The sequence below is a fragment of the Vombatus ursinus genome, unplaced genomic scaffold, assembly GCF_900497805.2.
Source record: "Vombatus ursinus unplaced genomic scaffold, bare-nosed wombat genome assembly UNPS02014177.1, whole genome shotgun sequence".
NCBI lineage: Eukaryota > Metazoa > Chordata > Mammalia > Diprotodontia > Vombatidae > Vombatus > Vombatus ursinus.
Genome location: NW_020953955.1, coordinates 676741 through 703481, shown reverse-complemented (window position 1 = coordinate 703481; position 26741 = coordinate 676741). Strand labels below are relative to the sequence as shown.

General features: G+C 39.6%; 1 protein-coding gene across 14 annotated transcripts in view; it reads right to left on the bottom strand.

Annotated features, from left to right (window-relative positions):
* Positions 1 to 25946, bottom strand: part of CTNND1 (catenin delta 1) — a 55309-nt gene extending 29363 nt beyond the window's left edge. For 3 of the 14 annotated variants that reach the window (XM_027860308.1, XM_027860315.1, XM_027860314.1), the window contains exons 1-3: positions 25814 to 25946; positions 25446 to 25516; positions 115 to 232 (exon numbers count right to left, since the gene is read on the bottom strand). The gene's annotated coding sequence lies outside the window, so the exon portion shown is untranslated. Of the gene's footprint in view, positions 1 to 114; positions 233 to 7686; positions 7868 to 25445; positions 25517 to 25813 lie in introns of those variants that run through there. The other 11 variants (XM_027860317.1, XM_027860318.1, XM_027860316.1 and 8 more) reach the window with 9 other exon arrangements.
* Between the last annotated feature and the right edge of the window lie 795 nt (positions 25947 to 26741).

Below are 26741 nucleotides of genomic sequence, written 5' to 3'. Positions count from 1 at the left end.
GATTTTAAACAAACCCACTCCACCCCCAAAACATTTCCTTTGCCCTCCTTACCCCCCAAAATAGAAGAGTAAAAATCTTATTAAAATATATCTTTTTAAAGTTTCCATACACACCTGTTAAGAAGGGAAGGTCGGATTTGATTGGCTTAACAGAGAACAGCCCAGTCTAGATGCAAAGAATCATGGAAGAAACATCTCAGCCACCACCAGGGAGGAAGCAGGAAGGAGAAAGCTGCAGAGATAGTGGGGAGCAAGGGAATGGGAAGGAAAATAAATACACCCAATAAATAAACAGTAGGAACAGAGGGAAGGATTAGAAGAAAGAAACTCTGGGTATGGGGAGGGAAGAGGAGTTCTTCACACCAACAGTCCTTAGACCGCTGTTTCCATACACCTTCTGGCTCTATAGCACAATGGACAGACACAGCTTTTGGTGAAACCTGGATTCCAGGCCCATATTAGAATCTTGAGAATCTGGAGGTAGTTATTGTCTAGGTAGGAAACAACCTACTTTCTCTCTGCTACGAGCAAAAGAAAAGGGAGCTGCTATCAGCAAGTCTTTTCTCTCCTTATTTCCTCCCCCCTCCACCCCAAGGTGGAAACCAGAGGGCCCAGTTGTGGCATGCCTACAAAGGCGTTTGAGAAACCAGAGCAATCATGGGGGATGGGAAGAGGGGGGAAAGGGAGAGGGAAGGAGAGACTTGTGGGGACTAGCCTTGCCTAGCCTGGGCCTCTTGCCTCAGCTCCTTTTCCCACGCTCCCCAGAGCAAAGCCAGCCCTCTAAGACCGGTCTGTGATAGGTCCCATTTGCTCAGCTTTACCAGTTCAGGGTGTGTGCATGCAGGCTTCAGCAATCAACCATGCCCAGAGGAGGCTAGAGAACAGGTGTCCTGTAAGTTCTTCCTATGCCAAACACACCTGCTCATTCTTCTACCACTCCTACTTTCTTCTTTGAATGCAGTTCCCAAACCCAACAACATTGCCCACGAATGTCATCTCATTTCTTGTTCCACTTCCTATCCAAACTGAAATCTTACAAATGTCTTTCAACTATGACAAGCATCATCCTCCAGCCTCCTGAAATTTCCTTTACAGCTCTGCTGTTTAAGTCTCTTATTTCTGCCTCCAAGGTTGCAACTATCACTCAAAGAAAGTGTCTTTAGTATGTAACCTCTCCAAGTCATATTGGACTCCTTATACTTGAGTGCACAGGAAAAAAAGTCAATTTGAATCTTTTGATGTGGCAAAAACGTGGAAAAGGGCAAGCAGATTAAGTCTGACAAAAATTCTCCTTGTCACTTAGTTTCAACTGAAGCCCAGTTGCATTTCCTACTGACAGCCTCCACCCTGTAATCTTCCTTTGCTAAGAAAGGCCCAAACCATAACTACCATAGTTCATACAATGACAACCCTCCTGGCCACAGGGAAAAATTCTTCACCACAGTGCCACAATAGCTCCCTCTCTACTCCCTTTATTCTACTAGATCTATGCCAACATGGTAAGTGGCAGCAAACACTATAGATGAGAAAAACTTTATCTAGAACTTCTGGTTCTAAGAACATTAAATTTCTAGAGGTGAACAGGATCAAGGGGTAGGTTAAAATAGAAAAAACAATTAGGAGTTTAAAGTCCTGAGTTCTAACTCTAGCAAGGCCAAATACTTTATAGATGTACTGTTTTCTGCCAGGAGAATGTTAGCTCCTCAAGGGCAGACTTGATTTGGGGGTTTTGTCTCTGCATATTCAGCATCTGGAACAATGCCTGGCACAAAGGGTGTTATATACAAAGGCCTGGCTCAAAGCCAAAAACCCAAACAATTCCTAGCCTAAAGGAGCTTACATCCCATGGTCATAGCAGGGAGAAATAATATGTATGCGGGTAAATAAATCCAAACACAGGCAATATGGTGCCTCAGAGAGCCCGCCTTCAAAAGAGGGAAGATGTAGGTCCAAATCTACCTTTGATGCAGGTGATAACCTCTAAACACTTCTGACAACTCTCTAGGTTTTAAGGTGTGGTATAGTTGTCTATCTGCATTGGTAGGGCTTCTTAACAGAGTTCCTTGAACAAATGAAATCACAGGTCTGCATGTCAACAACAAAATACAATTAAAAAAATATAATTGAGAGGGAGAAAGTACTAATGCTTTGGGGTAGGGGGTCTGGTAAGAGGAATGCCTGATCTGTGCTTTAGACGAAGAAGCTTGAAGTGGAGGTAAGAAAAGAATCACTACCAGATAAAGGGAGCAAATTAGATGGAAAATTTACAGAGGAACAAATAACAGGCCAGTTTTGACTGAAATGGAGAGTAGGGGACAGAGAATAATTGGAAATGAATTTGGAAAGGTATGTGGGAGCCAGATTGTAGAGGGTTTCAAATGACAGAGGACTTTGTATTTAATCTTAGAGGCAATAAGGACCATTGAAGATTTCTACGAATTGGATCCATCTAAAAGAAACAGGACAAATAATTTTCCTACTTTCGAGTGATCATAAAATGAAACAATTCAGTCTCATTTACATGTAGTCACACTTCTACTTCTTCCAAGAATACCATACAAAGCTTCATTTCTTTAGCTTTGTGAGAATTTCAAATCTAAGGTGGTCCATAAGAAGAGATAATCATACCAATCAGTATACTAAAACAGGTTCTCTAAGGTAAAATCAACTTCAAAAGCAAAGATGAGAGAGGCATGGCTGGGCACCAGTTTGATTTAATGAGAGCTGGGGGTGGGGGGAGGGGGTGCTCAATGGACTGCAATCTCAGTTGGCACCAGTATAACATGGCAGCCAAAAAAGTGACTAAATCTTCAGCTGCATTAACAGTAGCTTAGTGTTTGGAACTAAGGAGGTGACTGTCCAGTTCTGCCCCAGTCAGACCACATGTCAAGTTTTGTGTTTAGTCCGGGCACATTTCAGGAAGGATATTGGTGTTATGGAAAAGGGCCAACTGAAGATCAATAAGATGCAAGAACTGGGATGTTTAGCCTGGTGAAGAAAAGACATAGGGACAATAACAGTTATCTTCGACCTACAGACATAATCAAGCACAATGGAAAGAGTACTGGACTTGGGAGTCAGGGAGACTGGTTTCAAATGCTGACTCTTACATTAGCTGTGTTAAATGTGAACAAATCACTTAACTTCTCAGTCTGTTTCTTTATCTAAAAAATGAAGATAATAACTTATTATTTTAGGGACTGTATAAGGTAATGTATGCAAGGCACTTGAAAAACCTTTAAAGTGCTATATCAATGTCAACTCTTCCTATTCTACTTGGTCCCAGAGGACAGACCTGGAAACAATGGGTGGCAGTTGCAAAGAAGCAAATTTAGGCTTAAGCTAGAGAAAAAAAAATCCCAATAATTATAGCTATCCAAAAGTGGAATGGGCTACCTCAGGAGATAGTGTGTATGTCATAGAAGGATTTTTATTAAGATATATATCAGACTAAATGGACTCTGGGCTGCCTTCTGAGTCAGTGAATAAGTAGTCCAATAAAATTGTACTTTTAAAAATCACAAGTCATAGAATCAGAACTGGAAGGGACATTTCACAATCTGCTTAGTCCAACCAAGCCCTGATCAAGAATCCCCCCTCTACAACATCTAACTAGTAGACATCTCAACTTCTCTAGAAGGCCTTACTTCAATGAGGAAGAACCCACTACTCTTCCAGAGGTAGCACATTTCCCTTTTGGACAGAATCACAGAATTGGAAGGGACCTCAATGGCCAATTCCCAAGAAACACTAAATAGTTTAATCCCAAGAAACCCTAAATTATAAAGAAATTTTTCTTTATATCTAACCTGAAGTTGTGCCTACAAGTTCCACCCACTGCTCCTAGTTCTGCCCACTGGGACCAAACAGCACACATTTAACCACTCATACTTGATTTTTAGATGCTTAAAACAAGAATAGAGTCTCTCTTCTTCAAATAAATTAGTAATACTTCATAAAAATAAAACTCTCTACTTAAGTGTTTATGAGTGTATGTATACAGCAAACCAGAAAGTGAATTCCCAGTGTCCTGACCTCCCATGTTGTGACTTGTAAGGAATTTTGGAGAAGCATTTAATTACCTAAATTAGTGTTTGCCTCAAAGGTCATGGATATCATTTTTAATTCTTGGGGAACCCTTAACATACCCAAAAGGATAGTCATTTTGTTCCTACTGCAAAGGAATATAAACCAGTACTTTACAGACATATATCTCAGCACAGAGCAATGCTTCCCACAGTGGGTAACAAGGTTCAAATTCTACCACCCCGTTTTGCTAGTTAGATATAGAGGGAGCACACTATGAAAAGAATTCCAGTCTCTCTATTCCCATGTGTTTCACTTCTAATGTCAACCCATTCCTACCAACTCTACCCCTCTGCCATTCATCTAAAGAGTCACATTAGATTCATTCTGTGTCATGACTTTCTCAGGAAAGAAATCATGTTCTTTTACTCTAAAACCCCATTACTAAATAGCATACTTCTACAAGACCCAAAAGATTTCCTCTTTTCCTCTTAGGTACACTGTGGGGGGAAAAAAAAAATCCTTCTCCAGCCCAGAAGCTGTATTTGAGAATTGGCCTTTACCTGGGTGGTGGCCATTTCAACATTTCCCCGTGACTCTGCTTTATTCCAAACCTGGTTCTCTTATAGCACTAGTAAGGAAAACGAATGCATCTTACAGGAAACACAATGAGGAAAGAGTCTTATTTCAACCCATCAATAATCCTCATGGTTAAATGTAGTTGTGTGAGCAATCTCTCTAAAGGAAGAAAAACATTCTGAATGGACTGGTGTTAAACATAAAGAGACAAGTCTGGAGTAAAGAGGCAGCTGTAAGCATCAAAAGAACAGAATACCAAGTCTCTAGATTGTTCACTAGTTGCATGATTGTAGACAGCCAAGTTGCTTAACATCTTTCAGTCTTAACTGTACATCAAAGGAGCTGGACTGCTGTCTGTGTCCGTTTTAGTTATGTCTATGATTCTAAAACACTTTTAATTGAGACCTGGACCTCAAAAGGGGAGTGGGATAGTAGCCATAGGTCAACACGGTACTTAAAATCTATTCAGTTTTATTATTCTGACCTTTGTGCTCTATCACTCTTTCTGGTTTCAAACTATGACTTACCTGGGGAAAAAAAATAGTTAACTTCTACTTTTGAAGATGAAGGCCAGATGGGAATTTCATTTGCTTCCTCCAAGTATTCTATGGGGCCTTTCCAGTTAAAATCATATATAATGAAATGTCTGAGAGGTGCTACACCAGCATTGTGGCAAAGCAAGGGTGTGGTTCTCAACTAAAGAGCTGGGGCCAGATCTGAAAGGCTTCTGAAAGAAACAAAACCTGCTTCTCCCCAGAGCATGTATGACACACACAGAACTGGTCTAACAAGTCCTTCTGATCTCTCAGGCCTAGCCAACTCGCCTTTTCTCCTCCCCCACTCTCCATGTGCCTCTTGAGGGCCCTCCACTAGGGACTGATAACACTGAATTCTCTTAGTCCAGAAAGTCTCAGACACTGTTACCTGTGTCCCTGGCTGTACCCTTGCCAAAGGCACCTCACCTAGCCTTATAAGGAAAGGCACAGGAGAGGCAGATTTTTAAAAAACTAAGATAAGGAAGGGCTAGAAGGAGGGACATGTCAGGTTGTAAGGCCAGAGGCGGAGGAGAGGTTAAATGCCTTTTCTCTTTCCGAATCAGAGAAATTTGAGGGGGAAAGAAAGTCAGGTACACAACGGAGAACAAGAAAGCATAGGAGAAATGAAAAGAAAGCATTTAACTCTCTGTATTTTGGCTTTTTTTTTTTTAGTATCTCTTGATGATGTACCTTTTCAGTTATTTTAGAGGGCTGAAAAAGCCAAAATCTTCAAATATAAAGTTTAGCTTTTATTCCAAATCTTTCAGGAATTCATACACTCCAATACTAGAAACAAAGCACATAGAGACCCCATTAACATCTAAGCCCTAAGACTACTGGGATCCAAAAAAATAACTTTTTGAAGCTCATATTTCTTTTTTTGGGGGGGGGTGAAAAAGAGGCAGCCTACTTACCAAAAACTCTACTTTTCCTGTCATCTCAAATTTCCTGCAATTTAGAACTACCCTAAAAAGGACAAGGAGGATTTAGTTTGTCATGTTACTCATCCCAAAGCCTCTGGAAAGAAACTGGAAGCCACTCAGACTTCTAATCTGCCTTCAGCCATTAAGGATGTTCCTTCCCCCTTGGATGTGCAACAAAGAAAGTCAAGAACTTCTAAAAGAAAGTGACAAGACTAAGGGAGGAGGGGGATGATACTTCTGTATTGGCAGCAGAAACAAGAACCACTTCCTTAAGTAATGAGAAGGGAGAACAGAAACCTGGCTTACAAAAAGGGCAACATTTCAACTACTGGATGAATAGCAGTAAATGTTTGCTGGGGGGGGGGAGAGGTCAGCTGGTACTCAAAAGAGAGAGCATAACTACTCATAGCTAATTTTTCTGAGAAGGCTGAAAGGGAAATGGATGAGAATACAGGGAAAAGGCAACAAAAATTATCATCTCAAACACTGGGTCCCTATTTAGTCATAGTATTAAAGCTTGCTTTACACCCAGATTTCCCCCACTTTAAACAGTGAAAACATAAAGGAACTCCATAAAGGACAGACTGTTGAGGGTAGGAAGGTTGATTGAAAAATATGTGGAAGGAGAAAAAAAGTGTTAATAGTAAGTAATAACAAACAAGCCACTTGCACCACTGTTAAACCAGACCCTAAAACAGTTAACCTATAACACAGGTGACTCACTGGTCACCTCCATCTCAAGAAGCTAAACCCTAGAAGCATAGCTCTTTTACGACCAGGTCAAAAGCAGAAAACTTCGGAGAGTTGGGGTAGAAAGCTAAGCAAAGAAAAAAACAGTGCTGGTCGACAGCAGGACAGAGGGCAGGGATTGTTCCAGAGGTATGTTAACAATCTGCCTCCAGGGCAGCTGTCCTCCTGGGCAGTCAAAGAGGGGTTTGTGTGTGAGAGCTCACCAAACAGCCAGCTTGGCGAGAGTTTGAAGGCTCAGCCACCCAATCTACAACGTGAGAAGTGATAGATACCTATTCTACAGCTGAAGCAGAAAGTGGGCTGAAACAATGAAATCAGGGAATTGGAAAGAAGGAAGACAAATAGTATACTACAGGTGTTGTTTCAGTCTAGACAAAAATTATTTCAAGAAAACTGCAGATACAGAGCTTCCATGTAGAAACAGGAAGCTCTGATCCTGCCATTTCTTTGTATTAATAGCATGTTAAGTGTCACCCCTGCCCAGCAGCAGGGGTCATTCTTGGCAGAAGGCCTAGAAAAAGGGCCCCCAGAACTTCACTCCTCTCTGCCTGTTCTTGGCAAAGGATGTATCTGATAGTTAATAATCTGAATAAAGAGCTTGGCCACTTCTTTCGAGATTTACATTTTTTGCTCCCAAGCCCCCAAGAAAGTTTAAGCAATGAACATATTAAATGCAATACAAACATAGCCATTGGGATGTTTCTATAAGGCATTCTATCTTCCTCCTCCCTTCTCCCACCCCACAGCTTCCAAAAATCCATACACTCACTGTAAGACATAACTAGAATCTTAACAGACCTTTAAGTATCACAGTATCAAGATCTAAACCCTATGGTAGGTGTACTAGAATTTAAAAAAAAAAAGATAATGACCAGAATTCACATTCTCCAATCACCGAGATCTGCTAGATCCCCATGTCTGAGTCCCATCAGGCACACAAAGGCGGCTCTCTTCTCAGTAGGACTCGTAGCAGAGCTGCTCTCTCCAGGGACAAAGGGATTTCACAGGAGAACCACAAAGACATTGCCCCTCTCCCGTTCCCCCACTCCCAGCTTTCTCACTTCCTGTCACAGTAGCACCAGACCACAGTCTCCCAGAAACAAACAAATACAGAGTGCTGGATTCTGGGCTGCAAGCCAAACACATTCCACGGCATCCTGTCTACCAATCACCAGCCAGAGCTCCCACTTTGCCCAGTTCAGTTCCTTATCATGTTCGGGAAAACAACCCTCCTCTCCCTGCCCCAAACCAATGCTATAGCTGAAGTGCAAGCCTTTTCCAAAGCAGCAGGGCCATTTAGTATCAGGGAAGGGGAAAGGGGAGGGGGTTTAAAAATTCCTACTTGGCCATCACAGTACTTCCTCACTTTGTAGGCAGCAGGACTCTGGGGAAAAGGCTGCTGCTATACCTCATACCTCAATTAGATCAACCCAATGGGACAATCATACATACCCCCCCCAGAATGAAATTACCTTTTCCAGGCACCAACACTGCCCTGTCCCAAATCTGGCTTATGACTACAAGACAAATCTTCCCTCACCACACAGCCTTTCCTCAATTCCCTAACTGCCCAAAGGAGAGGCAAAGAAAATTGCACACAGAACAGAGGCAGCCGACACTTTATAAAGGGCTATATATGGATAACAGCTTATCACCAGCTGGGAACAAAGTCCATTCCAGTCCAGAGAAAAAGAGGAGAGAGAGAGCCAATAAAGAAGGAAGTCTCAGCCACAGTACAAGTGGAAATGTCCCTAAGTGACAAAAAGGTCAAGATGATTAACTCCAACCATTATCTGATATGCCCACCAGCCTCCGTCCCTCTCACACTACCACCTCTTCCTCTTTCCACTCCCTAACATAATAATTCCCTAACAATCACAGAAGGTTGACCCTGGTACTGTAGGTTTAGAGTAGTAGAAATGGGAACAGGCTACTTCTAATTCTTGACAACAGGAGAAACAACGCCCTTTCCTTTTGCTGCAAAAGAACAGTCCGCTGAGAATATGTCCTAAGCTTCATAAGGTCAGGGTAAGATTTGATCACTACTAATTCCTACCTCTCCAGAAGGAAGAGGAAGATCAATCTTTTGAATGAGAGCTGTTTTGAAATCCCAAAGGACTTTGTGTTGCTTTTAGTAAGGGTCTGACCAGATTTCATTCTTAGCTTCATAATTCCTTGGGTTAACCCCAGCTTCACCTGTATGGCCTCTTATACAGTTAATTGTCAGCAACCTTTCCTCCTCCTTCGAGGCCTCTCTCATAGGCCTGCCAGATGACTGGCCCTGGTTAAAGAAAGGAGTAATATATAAGTAGTTCAACATTTGACACAAGAAACTGGGAGATTCAGGCCACATCTATGACTTTGCTACAACTGCAAAGAGAGGGGTTGTGGATAATGGCAAGCCACTTGAAGTCTGAAGACTAGGATAGAGAAGAATATTAAACAGTTCTGTGTTTTACATATTAAAAGTTATAATAGAATGTGAATTTCCCAGAAAGCAATTAATAAGACCTGACCATAACTTATTAAACCACTGTCCCTTGTCACTGACATAAAAGGACACTTCTAACAGGAAACACACACAGTGGAATAAATAAAACACAAGAACTATCATCTAAAGCTGTATCTTACTCTTTCATCTTTCACAGTAACTGTAAGGTTAAAAAAAATCTTGGGGGTGGGGGGCAGCTAGGTGGCTTAGCGGATAGAACACTGGCCCTGGAGTCAGGAGGACCAGAGTCCAAATCCAGCCTCAGACACTCACTAACTGTGACCCTGTGCAAGTCACTTAAACCACAATGCCTCAAAAAAAAAAAACAAACCTCAACTGTATACCAACCCAAACACTTTCTCCACTAAGGCACAACTTAAGATAAATGACAGGACCAGTTCAACATCATTTTGTGGAATGGTAGTACTAAAATAAATGACACTGATATGAGCACATATTTTGAGATTCCCTATAAATCTGGGATTGTAGAGGACAAAGCCCTGGAAATTAGACACACCTAAATCATGCCACCCTCCTCCCTGGTTCCCTGCCTCAAAAAGAGCAGGTGAGACAGAACCAATGACTGCTGACTCAGAGTTCCACTCAGTCACTAAGAGGCTAGGTCAGAGGGGGAGGAGACCAATACAGCAAACCTGGTGCAATTCAGCATGACATCATCAGATGCCCCAAGTTTTAATTGTATCTGTTTGCAGGCATATTTACACAGACCAACCAAAGAAATAATGAATGTGCAATGAAAAGCCATTTGAGACATAACAAGACATGATCAAAATATTCTTGCTTTGCTATCTGACCTCCCACAGCTCAGTTCCAAAGCAGGTAGAAAAGTTTTTTGGAAAGGGAAAAAATACAATACGCATGATGTTTGGCTATACTCTAGATGCTAACATTCCTACGTGGAATTCAGAATGCCTAAGAGTTCAGTCTCAGAATTACTAGGACCTTGCTAGTAACTACACATCCTTCTGCAAGAGAATAGTTAAGCTGGGCTGACGAATGCACCAGCTGTTTCCACTCCCTCCTCCAATCTCTCTCCCCTTATCCCGAGGGACTCTAATTCAAACTCACATCAAAAATTTAATACAATTGACTGGTCAGGAAGAAGAAGCTTGGACTAGAAAAGCAGCAAACACACCAACTGGCCCTCCTTAGGATGGACACTCCCCCCACCTTAGGCTCATTCTAAAAATAAGAATCTTCAACACCCCCTTCCCAGGAGGGTTCTCTGCTAACTGCATCTTCACAGACAATAATTTAAAAAGAGGCTTCCAACCCCTTCATTTTACAGTTAAGGAAAAAACAAGAGACGTGAGAAGACTTGCCAGAGGTCATAGAGCAAGTCAGGGGCAGAGGTGAGAGCAGAACCCTGGCCTCAAATTCTAAATCTGGTACTCTCCACAGGCTTTGCCTTGGTTGGTTTTCCAATGTCAAGTGTGCACAAGGGAGGTGTGGGCTTAGGTGGAACGGTGAGCTTCGCTTGTCTGTTTGGGAACAAGAGAAGTATCCCTTCCCCGTGAGCAGCAGAGCTCCTAGCAGGACAAGGGCATGAGAAGTGGCCCAACACTCCTCAGAGCTATTTCAAATGTGACATAAAAAGGAGCAGGCTTATGGAGCAGCACTTCAGAAATGACTGTACCCTATCAGAATGCCCAGAGCCCAGGGAACCAGCTTATAGTAGCATCAAGTTGGTAATTCCCTCCCCCAGCCAGAGTCCTCCAAGGAAGGAAGCCAGAACTTCCTCTTCAGACACGAAGTGACATCATGCCTTCCCCTTTCCCATGAAGTTCTAAACAAATGGTCCTGCCGAGCCTTGCTACACATCCTCCCCAACCTGTTACCCTATTCCAACCAGAAAGGGAAGAAAACTGGGATGTATTCTGGAGCATATTTCCTCCCAGCAGGTATGTCCTCTATGTCCTGCTAGGATCTCTCTCTAAGAAGGCAGCTATAAAGTCTACCCTCCTTGGAATGGCCTTGCTAGGCACTTTAGATAGAACTTGCGTGGACAAGACCTAGAACATATTACAGGAATGAATCACCGCTAACTATGGGATTCTCCCATCATGTAACTCTAGTGTAGGGCAGGATACACCTACTATAGCCATCACCACCATTGACTCAATGTAGAGAACTATGCTAGGTATTAGGAAGATACACAGATGAACATCATAGTTCTTAATCTCGAGGAGTTTAGTAGGAAAATAAGAAACAAACACAGACTGCTATAAAATATACAATGTTACATTGTAGAAGTACAAAACCAAGTGTTCTGTAAGGCCTGAGGGGAGAAAGATTGCCGATCTGGGTATAGGGCATGGAGGTGAGAATCCCGGAGAGGCAGCATGTGAGTTCGGCTTCAACAGATGGGTAAAACTTCTAGTTAGCCTTCAGAAAAGGGAGAGGGAGGGCATTCCAGGCATAGGCCACAGTCTGAGTTAAATAGGTGGTACAGGGTGTGGTATGTTAAAATAGAGATCAGAAATCTAGAAATGACTCAGAAGCCATCTACTCCAAAACCTTCATTTTACATAGTAGATAAGCTGACCTTGAAGTGAGGAAGACATGACTTCAAGTTCAACATCTGACACATATTGATTGTGTGACTCTGGGAAAGTCACTAAATTTCTCAGCAGCTGAGAAACTAAGACTATATAGCTGCAGAAAAGTTGCCAATACGTATTGATAGCGGGAATGCCCTCCATTCATAAAATCACAGATCTGACCCAAAAAGACTATACAATGCTTATGAAGAATTGTACATATTATCTCATTTGATCCTCACAACACCTTGTGAGGTAAAAGCACTACAAATATTTTTATCCCTTTTTTACAGATAAGGAAACTGAAGCTCAGAAAGTTTAAGTGATTTGCCCAGATCATATATCTAGCAGGTCTAAGGCAAAATTCGATCCCAGGTCTCTTCTGACTCCAAAGTCCACTGCTTTTTCCACTATACCAGATGCAAGAATATTTTCCAGAAGCTGAACCAATAGGACTTGGTAACACTGGATATGAGATAAAGGAGGAAAAAATTTTCAATTATCAAACTTGGGAGACCGAGTGAATGGTGGTATCATAAGCAAAAATAAGTGAGGTCAGAAAGGAAGCAAGAAGGAAAATGCTAAGCTTAGTTTAATAGTAGTTAGCATTAGTTTTAGACATGATGAGTTTCATCTATCATCCAGATGAAGACGTTCTCTAGGTATCTGGAACAGTAGGTCTGCCTCTCAGAAGAGTTCAGAACTAGAAATGTAGATCTAAGAGTTATTGGTACACTTAGAAACTGCATTTCCATCAAGTAGATTTACTAAACCTACTTCCCAAAAAGGAAATAAAGAGGTAATGAAATAAATTATTCTTATATAATTCATACTCATCGGACACAAATTATTCATCCTGGAATGGAGGCTCTGTGTGAACTCAACCATAGAGACCACAGGTATGGAAAGTCTTACTGGCTCCACCAAATCCTAGACAGAGGCTCTACCACAGAAAGAAGGCACAAATCAAAGAACATACCCTTCCTCAGCACCACATGGTGGTGGACTCAAGGGTCTATTACTGTTGCTCTAGAGGACATCTACCCAATCCGCCCCTCAGTTCACACTAGACTGCCTATACTATCAGCCTGCCAATAAACAGATTTTTTTTTTTAAAACCAGAACACCTTTTCAGGATGTCCCCCAGTGAAGAAAGTAAGCAGACAGGACCAGATGAGGACTCCAACAGTGTTATGGTTCCTAAAGCACTTGCTGTCCGATTGTTTCAACTGTGTTCAGACTCTTGGTGACCCCATTTGAGGTTTTCTTGGTAAAAATACCGGAGTAGTTTGCTATTTCCTTCTCCAGTTCATTTTACAGATGAAGAAACCGAAGCAAACAGGGTTAAGTGACTTGCCCAGGGTGATAGTTAGGAGGTATCTGAGGCCAGATTTTAATTCAGGTCTTCCCGACTCTAAGCCCTGCACTCTATCCACTGTGCCACCTAGCTGCCCTAAAGCACTACTTATGTTCAAATCACTCCCCCACCTCAAGATTTTCAGTATGTCCCCACTGCCTACCAAATATAAAGTCCTAAACTCATTAGAGAAGTATCCAAGACTATAATATGGCTCCAACTGTCATCTGGTGGGAAAATCCCTGAACTAGAAATCAAGGTGGAGTTCTCATCCTGGTTCTGCCATTGACTAGCTATATTGGAGAAGTTGTTTAACTTCTAAGCCCGTTTTCTCATCTGAAAAACGAATGGGTTAGAAGAGATGCATAAAGTCAATGGCTCTCTTTCTACTGCTTTCCTCTAATACAAACTGTATACTCCAGCTCATCTAGGCCACTTCCCAAAGAGTAACTGGATCTTCCCACTGCCTAGAATGCCCTCCTCATCCTTGCCTCACAACCTTTATCATCAAAATCCTATCTATCTTTCAAGGCCCATCTTGCATGCTACTTCCTCTGATGTCTTTCCTGATAAGTGCTAGAAACGATCCCTTATTTGGTACCTAATCTTCCCTACTAGAATATAAACTCCTAAAGGGTCAGGGCCATGTCTTATTATACAGCTGTGTTTCCCTATATTATGCCTTACATACAGTAAGGGATCAATAATTGTTCATTGAAAGGGTTAGCCAATCGGGAGAATAGTAAGTTGGACTCTTGGAACAACAAAGTTTGGCTATGAAAATAATTTTATATAAACAATAAGAGGGGAAAAAGGTAGAGGAAGTCTTAGGAAATTGTATGTCAGTTGGGATATATTGAAGAAAGGAAAAAAGTATGCAAGGTAACAAGAAGACTATTCTATTAGGAGGCAACATCAGGCAGAGGAAAAGAAAATCTGGAGGCAGAGGATGTAGGTTTCAGAAATCCTTGCTCTGTCATTTACTGCCTATTTGACCAAGCCCAAGCCTAATTACTTCTCTGGGTCTCAGATTCCTCAACTGTAAAATGAAGAGAGACTTAGATGAGATGGCTTTCCTGTTCTGCAGAGGGAACCACCATCCTTCCAGTCACCCAAATTCAGAACCTCAGTATCATCCTCAAATCCTTTCTTTTGTTCCAAATGTCCATTCAGTTGCCAAGTTCTGTCTTTTCTTACTTCTATAACATCTCTAAACTGTCCTCTTCTCTATGGACCTGGCTAGCAACCTAGTTCAGGCCCTCATCACCTCTCAGCTGGACTATTAGTAAAAGCCTCCTTAGCTGTCTTCCTGCCTCAAGATTCTCCCCCTTCAATCTCTCTTCCACACAAACTGTTATTTTGGAAGCCCAGGTGTAGCCATGTTACTCCCTTACTCAAACCAGAAGGCTCCTTATTGCCTCTGGGATCAAATATGAACTCCAGTGTTTGACTTTGAAATCCCTTTGTGACCCAGTCCCAACCTACCTTTTTGGCCTTATTAGACATTACTTGCCTTCCCGCACTCTACAGTCTAGTAGTCACGCTGACTTTCTTGCAATTTCATAAGACAATGAAGCTAATAGCCTATCTCCATGCCTCTGTACTGGTCTTCCCCCTAGCCTCTTCCCATACTTAGCATGCATTCTTCCCTAACCGTGGCCTCTAAAAGTCCCTTGTTTCCTGCAAAACTCAGCTCAAGCTCCACCTTTTAAATGAAATTTTTCCTGGTAACTCCAACGGCTACATTACTTTTCCATCTGAAAAAGTTACCTGGCATTTATTTTGCATATAAATAACCAAGCTTGGTCCCAAAGAGATGAGATGGCAATTCTCCCTCCCCCCCTTTTTAGAGGTAGGGGACCAGGGTATAGAACACTGCATGTCATTCTTCTCTGATATGTTGTTTGGTTTTACCGATCTTTCCCCCACTTCAATAAAATTAATTTTACCATTTGGGGATGTGTATGTTTGTGTGCTATCTCCCCCCCCCAATAGAAGATAAACTCTTCAAGGACAGGGACTGTTTTCATTTTTGCCTCTGAATTTGTAGTACAGTGACTGGCACCAGGAAGTGTTTAATAAGTGCTCGTAGAACAATGTGTGGTACCTTTTAGCTCTATGTCAGCGATCCTCTAAGTACTCCTCTAACGCCTCTCCATTTAGATGAGAGTGAAATATGCCACCCACTTAACTCCCAAACCTTCAGGAAATCTGTAGCATAGTCTAGATTATTTCCCAGACCAAACAATAGTTACTTAACAAAGGGAGAAGTGAATGAAAAAGGGAGAAAAAAATGCTTCCTGCTTGAGGTCACCTCCCAAGAATGATACGAAGTTAACAGAATGACAATTAGGCGTAATTAAAGGGAAAAGGAGAGGGTAACCAGGTCAAGCTCTAGGGCTACGCTCCAAATCAAGAAAGAAACAGACTCTTTCACAGAGTTGCTGAGTGACTATACAAGCCATTAAAGGGAAAGTACAAGACTGGATGATTCAGGACAGAGGGAGGAAAAAAGAGGAGGTGTTTATGTCCTTTAACTTTCTCCTAAGGGATCAGCCTAAAATAAGCAATCATTAATATTGATCTCTCTTCCTCCATTCCCAAGCCAACCAGGCAACATCTGTTTCTGATACAAAAAAGAAACATAAAATCGCCATCTGATCATTTTTTCTGAAGCTCTGGAGACTATGGATGTGGTCCATCAGTAAATTTGTCTCCCAGTGGGCAAGGGGATGTTTCAGAGGATGAAAGGATAGAAAAGGCAAAAAACTGAAAAGCTGGTATTTCATATTAAATATTTGGCCAAGAAGTTGGAAAGTCATTTGGAACAATGAACCAAAAGTCACCAAAGTGTTAGTTACCCTTTGACCCAACCATACCACTATTAGGCCTATACCCAAAGAAAAATCAAATAAAGAGGAAAAGAACTCATATGTACAAAATTATTTTAAAGTAATTCTTTTGTAGTAGCCAAGAATTAGAAAATAAAGGAGTGTCATTTATTGAAGAATGTCTGAGCAAATTATTCCATGAGGACATAATTGAGTATTACTCCATAAGTAATGATGAAATAGATGATTTCAAAAAACTGGGAAGACTTGTATAAACTGATGCAGAGTGAAATGAGCAGAACCAGGGAAATAAAAACAATATAAAGCAAAACAATTTTGAAAGATCTGAACATGCCAATCAATGCAAAAGCCAACTTTAATTCTGGAGGACTGATGGTGAAGCTTGCTTATCTCTTGTCAGAAATGCAGAAAGAGAGTAAAAGGAAATCCAGAAAGAAGCACAGAGAAGCAGGAAAGCTTTGGAAGCTACAGGCTGAAAACTTCTTATACAATTAAGAAAAGCAAGCTAAACAAAATAGAGACCAGTAGTTTCATGTACAATCCTCATTATCTACTCTACTATGTAAAGTGAAATGTTTATTGTTTATTAAGTTCAAAATAAAATAAATATTTGACTAAGGGCACACCACACACTAGACCAAAAACTACTCTCAAGAAGAAACCCAATTGGATCTAGTCCTGTCTTCTGCACTGAAGGAAATTGCTCAGGAATAGATATAGGATAGGGGCTATCTCCAAAGGCAAAAGTAGAGCCTTCAACTTCACTCCCCAAACTTTTTCAAGGCAACTGGTTTGTCATTAAGATAATGACATATGATAAATTACGATAAAGCATAATTTACCTAAGAAAAATACTGATACTCCAAAAAACATCGAGAGGGGGAGAGACAGAGAAGAGTTATAGGAATATAGTAGTTGGTACCCTGAAACATCTGTATTACTGTGAAACTCTTCTAATTCTGGACCATGTTATTTGTTTTTATGGAAAAAAACATGCTACAGTATTTCTTTATGAGCTGACTTTCAGCAGGTTAGACATTCACGTGGCAAAATCTGGCCTGCTTCACAAAATTCTAAAGGTAGTCAATGGAAAGAGAAGTTTTCCAAATTCCAACAAAGGAGCAGTGAACAGGAATCAGATTGGCACCAATTTCTCTTTTAAAATAGGTCTACTCTATTTTAAGTGTGCTGGATATGTAGGCTCTACTTCAGTTCAATGAGGATCACTTCACCTGCCCTGAAATGGGAACTGCAGGTGCTTTGATAACTGGATTGAAAGGTTGGCCTAGTTTCTCTAACAATGTCTTATGTCTTCCACTGTCACTGTGATAATTTAGCTTATTAAAATTCCCTACCACCAAAAACCCTTCTCCCCCAAAGCGGGACATGCAACCTAAAGTATCAAAGCAATTCATTAATGTATTTCAGTCAAATCTCCAGTTTCCCACACAGGAAGTAAAAACCTCCCATTAGCATTTTCAAGGAGGCCTATACAAAACCAGGAATTCTCTTGGAGACAGAATTTACCCTATTTATATATATACCCTATTTATAAATGTGAGTTACTAATTAGCAAATATCAAGAGCACTAGATATGGGATCGCAGCTCTGTCACTTAGTAGCTGTTTGACTTTTACCTTTGCCTCAACTTTCTGGTCTGTCAAAGTAAGGGCACTGGACTAAACGATGGCTAATGCACACTCAAACTCTACAGTCCTATAACTTGATACAATGACATTCTGCATAATTAGGGGCAGTGGTAATTCTACTTACATCAGAATTATCTTTTTTCAAGACTCAGCTTAGACGCCTCCTCTATAAAGTCTTCCTCGATTCCCATCCCTCTCTCCACCAAATGATGACGCTCTTGCTTTCTTTCAATTCTTCTTACACTATATTTATTTACATACATGTTGTACCCCTGTAATAGATGGCAAGCCCGTTGAGGGCAGAGATTGTTTGTAACTTTGAATCCCCAGAGCACATGAGGCATTCCATGTTAGTTGAACTGAATCGCCAGTTTTACATGTTTAATGCAGATACAGCCCAACTAACTTTGAAGCAGCTAATCCTAACAGCAGCTCATGTTGGTATAGTGCTTAATGGTCTACAAAATGCTATGGTTGATTTCTTTCCCTTAGAGAAAAAAATGTAGTTTATTCTAAAACAAGAATCGAAAGCTACTTTAGCTAGTTAAAATTACCACTGGGGTCAAGCAATGCACATGAATGATACTGACCTAAGTAAGAAATAAAATGAGGGCAAGTGAAAAGAGAACCGTTTCAGTTCTTCAGAGGAGACAAGAATGAGAAGTGAAAGGAAAAAAGAATCAGGAGAAAGGCCATCAGAAAGTGCCTCACTGCCTAGAGTCCTGGGTACTTACTGCTGCTCAAGAATCAAAAGTACCATAAATGTCTGATAATTGCAAATATATAGATATTAAAATAAACAAGAATCAAAGGAACCTCTCCAAATTCTCTCATTAGGGACTGTCTTTTGGCTTATATCAGTATTCTCCAAGCTTAGCACAGTACCTGGCACATAGCAAGCATTTAATAAATGCTTGTTGACTTGACTTTCATCATAGCTTCTATAAATCATAGAGCAGGCAAATGGACCTTTACAATTCTTAAGTTCAAGCCACTATCCTTTAAACAGATCACATTGAAATAGTGTTTTAATGTTTATAATGTGTTTTTTCTCACATCTACTCTGTAAGATACATAAAACATCATTAGCCCCATTTTACAGACAAGGAAACTGAGGCACAGGATTGAGTCAATTTGTCCATGGTTACAGTTAAGGTGGCAGAGCCAGGATTCAAACTCAGTTTCCTGCAGTCTGACAAATAAATGCTCACAAGCACAGAAGCTTTTAGAAGTTTTCTAGACCTTGAAACTGAGGGTGGCTCAGGTTGATAAATAAGACACGAGGAAAAGGTGCTCATTTATAGATTCAACTACCACCATGAATTGGAAATTTCATCCTTGTAAAAGACAAATGAGACCTCAGGCTAAAGATTCTAGCTTTAACAACTATTGATAATATCAGCCTGACCAGCCCCTTTGCAGTCAGTCTCTAGTCAATGAAGGCATAACTTATGGACCAGAAGAGATAACTCACAAGGTACCTACCACCTGTCCTTAAAGAATTAAGTAGGAAAAACTTGTATTACTATTGTTAGGTTCTACTCAAGGGGCCTAACCAATGGAGATATGTATTTGAATTCTGACACCAATTTATCACATATATCACAAATATTTTATGCAAAGTAGGATTTTTTTTTTATCTCCAGTCTCATTTTACCACTCATTTTAGTTCACTAAAGAGTAGCTCCACAACATTTGCTAAACACAATGAAGGCAGAACCTTTCACTTAAAGACAGAAGTCCAATAGATATCTGGCAGTAAAAGTCATTTAGAAAAAATTTTAAATGCATACTAATGGCTTTCAATAACAGAAGACTGGTTTGAAAGATAAATTTTTCAGATCCACTTTATTCTGAACCTAATGTTTACAAATGACTATTTAAGTAAAAAATGCGACTCATTTGCTAGCAATAAGCATTTTATAAGAGAATAGTATATTCTCTATGCTACATTATCACTTCATAAGACATTTTGCAATACTTTTCATATTTTTAACTGTTCTAATTACATTAGCCAATGGGAAGTGTGATGGAGAAGTAGGAAATTGATTATATTCTCATTTTAGGAATCTGTGCATTTTATTTAAAATGTTCCTGCATTTTTTGAAAGTCACAAAACTATATATTTTTTAAATTTGGTAACAGTGTACAACAGAAGAAAAAAAAAACAGGCTGCTGAATGCTATCACATTTGAATTTTTCCTGTTTCTAGAACTTATAGATACATGAAGAGTCAAGAAAGTAGAAATGTTATCAATCAGGGCAAAAACAAAGTTATTGATTTTACCCAATTATACTTAACTAGTATTGGTATAAAATCCTTTACAAAAGGATAAAACTATTATTGAAGGACATTTTTTAACTTGACATATTCCCCTAAGACAGACTGGTAGCTGTCATACACTACTGGATGATTTAGAATCCAACACTGAACAAGTAATATCAAATGAATAAAATGTTCGTATCAATGAGGAAAACCATCAAACGGGTCAAAAGTGAACACATTCAACAATGTCTATTAATGCCACAAGTCTATCATCTTAGATTACTTCATAGACTTAATAGATACAGCAGAAGATAGTGCAAAAGCTGCAGAGTTAAAGTCTGCTGGAGCACCTATCTGACTTTTTTCTCAAGGGGACGCACAATTATGGCTCCCATTTCAGAAAACCTAATGATTCAGCAACCTCATTAGGGTCAAGTTTTTTATATCACAAATATTAAAGCATCTTTGAAAAATGGAGTTCTCTGGAGCAGCTAGGTGGCGCAGCGGATAGAGCACCGGCCCTGGATTCAGAAGGACCTGAGTTCAAATGTGACCTCAGACATATAACACTTACTAGCTGTGTGACCCTGGCAAGTCACTTAACCCCATTGTGTAACCAAAAAGCAAAAAAAAAAAAAAAAAAAAGAAAAAGAAAAGAAAAAAAAAGGAGCTCTCCTTAAAAGAAGCCCATTTGGGAAGTCAAGTGTTAGAAGGGGTACGGAAGAACAGGAACACTAATGAATTATTACTGGAGCTCTGAATTAGCCCATTCTGAAGCATGCAAGAAAAGTGACTTAACTGTCCACATCTTTAGAACCAACAATCCCACTATTAGATATATACACCAAGAAAGTCATATGGTTAGAAACAAAAGGTCCAACATCCACCACAATATCCATAGCAAATATTCTTTAACAGTAGCAAAGAAATGGGGAAAAAAAGTAGGTGCCCATCGATTGGGAAGTGACTAAACACACTATTATATATAAATAAAATATTACTGCATAGCAAGAAAAAGTGAATTTGAGAAATTCAGGGGAAAAAAAAAACTTTGAGCTTTTATGAACTGAGGTAGAATAAAGTAGGACCAAAGAATGCACACAATAGCAATAGTGTAAATGAAAAGATCACTTATTGGAAGCCTAATTCTGAGCAATTGAAAAACCAGTGAAGATCTCACAGAACAGATAATCAATCCAGTGAAGGATGGAGTAAAAAGAGAGAAAAGACAGAATATTGCATACATTGAGAGATGTAGTTCACTGTGTTGAGTGTCTTTGCTTTGTCACAAAGCAGGGTGTTGAAATAAATGACTGACTATAAATAGCAATAAACTCTTCAAAATTCAGACAATAAAAATTAAGAGGCCATTGACTATTAGTTAATGTGCTAAAATCCACAATACTTAATGAAACTTAATAAAATTGTTTTACAGAAGTGTCCCCAGTTACCAATCATTGGCTAACAAAATGCAGAAGTCTGGCGATCCTTTAGAAAGTCCATCATCACTTTGCCCATCCTTCCTTATCAGATCTAAAGCATTCTGAGGGAGACTTAAATTTCATCTGGGAACATCTAGCAACTGGTAGTTTTTCTAAAGCAAGAGAGCCAAGTTCCATTCTCACTATTTAATATTTAATAACAAATTATTATACAAAGTATAAGTTTGAAGAGACAAACTACTTTCAAAATGTCTAATAAGCTACACAACAAAAACACAAATCAATGCATGCCCTCTATTCCCCATTGGTCATTCTAAACCAGAGCAGTTGTTCCTTCCTTTTAAAAAAATCTCCTTGCCAGGCTACATCAATGCTCTATTGGCAACCTTGTAGGCAGCTGCACTTAAGCAGAGAAATCCCTATTTTCAACTGAGTGCCACATTAACCCTTTTTTTTTGGAGGGGTGGGGGAAGAGGAGATTAAAGAACAATCCCCACCAGTCGGCGCCTTTAGGTAAGGTTCATGTAAAAGTGAGCTTTCATCTTGTTATGAATGTGGCTTAAGTATGAAAAACAGTATCACTGAACCACAAGAACAAAAAATCTCCTTCAGCACGGTAATGGTGTAACGTGGACATTATTTCAAATGAAGAAGAGTCGGGAAGTACCACACTTCTCCTAGAAACATTCATAGTCAAATGTATTCATTCCAAATTTACAAAAAAAGTAACTTTCTTCAGTAAAGAAGAAAGTATTTCAGGTAGAAAATTAACATAACCAATACTGAAATATGTTTCATACATATAATGTATAATATATGATGTATATCATGTATAATAAGGATATGTCCTTATTACATGATTCCCACAAGGCATTTGGTTCTTTCCAAAAAGAGCCACATAAAAAACTCTTAACAGGTTTCAGTATGCTAATGAAGGGCAGCAGTGACTTCCAAAGATCTGGAGTAAACTAGGCCCAACACTTTTTGGCCTTAAACTATGACTTCACAACATTTTTGCCAGAAGGCATGCAATAGAAAAAAAAAAAAGCCATAACTTACACGTTCTATTGTCAACAATTCAGGTTTTTAAAGGTGAAGATTGAACACACAGCCTAAAAGGCTGGGAGGTTTTTACTTGCATTTAGATTTTGTTCTTATATTACCAATACTTTCCTCCAAGGTTTTGTACTACAGCCTCGGCGATCCCATGCATATAGGACAATACAAATCTATTGGCAACCCATCCCCGAAATGACTAAGAAGCAAACATTAGCCCAAATCACATAAAGGTTTTTTGGAGAAATAAAACCACTGGTGAGACCAAGATGCTGCACAGATGTTAAGTTGCCTCATCAAAAGCTTGAAACAGTATCCATTTCTAGCCCAGCCTCCTTTCCCCCACCATGGAAATAGTAGTTAATAGGCTTTCCTTTGATGAAAAAAGCAGAATATTCTGTACATTAAACCAATACGGAAAAGTCAAGTGAAGACCTAGAACAAGATGAAAACATTGTGCCATTTACTAGGGTTTGTTTTTTTAAACCATTCCCTAGAAACTTCAGTAGTCTTGGCCTAGGAAGCAGAAGTAAAGGGGAACCTGGTATCAGAAATAGGATATAATGATTTCTTCAGGGCAACTCTTAGTCCCTTAATGAGCCCATAGAGGTCCATTTCTTTCCAGCTATTCTATCTTACTTCTCTTTTAAAAGATTAGTTACATTCACAAGACTGTCACCTACATCTCCTCAGGGAATAGGACAACCAGGTTTCAACTACTTGGAGCTTTCTTAAAATGGTAGTTGATCCTCTAAATTCCCTGTCAGGTAAGGGCAAATTTTATAGTCCCATTTCTCTACGCCTAAGAAAATACAATTATGGAATTCGCCCCAAATTCAATTCCAACATTCCTGGAAAAAAATAATAGAAACCCCATAATACCCTACCTTCTTCTGGGAGATTTCTCAAGAACGAAGGTCACCAGAACATTTATCACATAGACCATTAATATAAAGGTGAAAACAAAACATAAAAATATACCTGCTTAGCCTAGCACTAAAACTGGAGGGCATTCTTCCCACTACCCTTTTCCCAAGTTCCAAACCTCCTACAATTCTTGGAAATATTAAGATTAAAAAAAAAAAAAAAAAACATACAAGTCTCCTTCCTTGTCTAAAACAGGCCAATGACAATGTCTAGAGCTGCCTCCACTAATTCTAGACCTCTGAGTTTCTTAACCTGGTGTCCACGAACCAAAGGACATATTTCAAGGGGGTCTCTGGGAAAAAATTCTGTTTTTACTAATGTGTAACTAGAAATTGGCATTTCATTCAATTATTAATTTTTAAAATTATTCTGAGGTCAGTAGGCTTCACTAGACTGCCAAAGGGGTCCATAGCACAAAAAAGGTTAAGAACCTCTGTTCTAGACACTTCCTTGGGTCCTACTAACACTGTGCAGTGTCTACCCACTTAAAGCCAGACCCAGTCATCATTACCCAGTCTTCAAGAGCCTATTTTCCATTTTCAAAATGTCTTTGTAAACTTTCTCAACAGACACCCACTTTAAGGTTTAGAGGGATAATGGGTCAACCAGCAATTCTGATCAGTCATCCAAAAAATCTACTCAGAACCTTAGGCTGGAGTTAAGGCAGAAAAAAAGGAGATGAATAGTCTCCAAATTTTTCTACCCCTATTCAAACAAAAATGACAGCCCAAAGGGCTAAATCAATCATCTCCTAGGGTATCTGCCATAAATGTGCCATCCTTTCTTTTTAAATTTAGACTGCAGAATCAAGGAAAAAAGAAGTATTGATAGGGCTTATAAGAACCATTTCACTTTGGTTTGCGGCATTACACAGAAAACGAAGAAATTGCATTTTATTTTGAAACCCCTAAACAAGTAACTCCCTCGACACTCTAGTTTTGCATGTAAAAACATTTTCAAAGAAGTTTCCTAATTAAAAAGCGGAGGGGAAAAAAACATTTATGGGACTTTTAAAGGTATGATAGTTTAAGTACTAAAGGGCACTGAATCTTGTTGCAATTAGGTTAAGAATTTAATTCCACGTATAATTTTGAGAGTAGCTCTGATTATGAAAAAGGCAAAGGGAGAAGTCGTCTCAGTCTTTAGCTAACGATTTGACTACAGGACCATCTAAAATTTTGTTAAAATACATATAAAAAAGTACTTCACAAATAAAAAAGATTTGAAATAGAAAAAAAGTCATTGGCTACAACGCTACAGATTTCTGGTATTTTAGAAAATCAACTGAAAATCTACTCACCCACAAAACTTGACCTTCAGGGTTTGTTTGTTTTTTTAAATTTTTTTCCTTACAAAATTCTTCAAATGAATTGGAAACTCAAGTGTTCAAGAGTTTTCTGCTACCCTATCACCCTAAACAAATAAAAAGCTAAAATCATTTCTAAACTTTTTCTCCTTCACTCAGATAAATTAAATGACCTCTTAATTCCAAAACTTGTGAAATAGTTTTTGCAGATTTTGGGGGGTGGGGGTGAAGGGTGGGGGTGGGGTCTTAACAACCCAAGGTAGTTTTAAGAAAAGGGAAATGCAGTCAATGGGGATCCATTTGTTTTCTTTTAAAAGGCAAAGCAGCAGGGCCAGTATGAGGCTCCCACCCACTGCACCTGGAAAAGTAAATCGGGATCCACCCAGAAGCATGAGGCTGAAACAGACAGGGGAGTTTAATCGCACTTTGGGGGGGGGGGGAGTGGGTAACAACTACCACAGCTTAAGCTGCAAATCTCCTTGCAACTTTCCACGTCCACAAGCAGGGCAAAAAGTAAAATAAGTTTTAAAACATATGAAAAGCCATCTGCGAAACCAGCTTTCAACCTCAAGATAAATTCCTGTCTCAACCCACACACAATACACCAAAAACCAACTTTTTGAATTTTGTTACCAAAGGTTATGTAAATGTGTTCACTTAGATCTGGAAGGCAATATACAGTCAGAAAATACACCAAGAGGCAAATTCACAGGACTGCTCTTACCCCTCAGGAGCAGCTCAGCTAGCTCCCAGCGCTGGAGACCCAGAAGTTTGTTCCTTCTCCTTGCTGTTTTGCTTTGAAAAATAAAATTAAAAGTAGCAAAAATTGAGAGGAAAAAATTGATTTAAAATCAGTTACCCTAGCTGAATTTCTCCCAAACGTTCAGCACCTTTTAAAAATCCCTCTAGTTAGCAAAAATTAAAAATTCAACTGGCTAGCCTATCATGCCCCTTCTGTACACATTATCCACACACATACACACACCTCATTTGCAGACTTCTAAAAAACAATCCTTTACAAAAAAGGAACCTAAATCCTTGCCAATATTGCTGAGAAAGACAAGTATAATAATGCAATTAATTTTTCTCCACCTCTTTCTTCTTTACGGCTCTTTCCTCTTCGTTCTCTCCTCCTCTCTCTCTCCTCTTCTTTTTTTTTTCTTTCCTCCCAGATCCAACACCTAAAATGGAAGTTGCACCCAGCCAAAGGCAAGGGAGGCTGGGTGGTGACAAACTGGTCTGCCAGCCCTACCCCCTCGCTTTCCTAAGTGATGTCAGCCTTTGAGCACTTCCAATAGAAACCAGGCATAAATCAGGGAGCTGACCTCATCCAATAGGAAACTTTATTATAGGAATTAGAAAAAAAAAAAAAGAGACAGAGACAGAAAAAGACACAGAACTTTTAAAAATACATATGCATATATGTAACATGTATATCTAGATATATATTGCAAAAGCAAAGGATATACAATCCTACAGGAAGTATGGCAAGGCCTGAGCCTGAATGGAAAAAAAGGTGTTTGGTTTTTTTGGATTCTTAAAAAATCATTGCGTAGAAAGAAGCCTAAGCTATTTCCTGAGTTCTCTTTGATGATGGGACTGTTGGGAATTTTGTACATGTGTCTTCAAACCCCTTCCCTCTGCTTTCTGATTGTGGGGGATGTCTAGGCATCTGTCAATAAATGATAAATAAATAAATAAATAAACTGTCGATTTACATATCTAATTTAAAAAAATTTTTTATTGGCTCTTGGTGTTTGGTGAGTCACTTCTCAACCCTCTATGTCCCTCCGCGAGAAGTACGGGGGGGGGGGGGAATGCATTTAATCCATTTATGAGGAGACTGGGAGGGGTCCTCTTTGAAGTAAATCTCAATTCCGTTGTTTTGATTAATGTTTTTTAATTGAAACTGATTCCTGGGCTGATTACTTTCTTTAGTATAAGTATATTCTTCCAATCAAAAAACATGTGAACTATATAGGATAAGTGATGTAGACTACAAAACTGCCCAGATAATTCA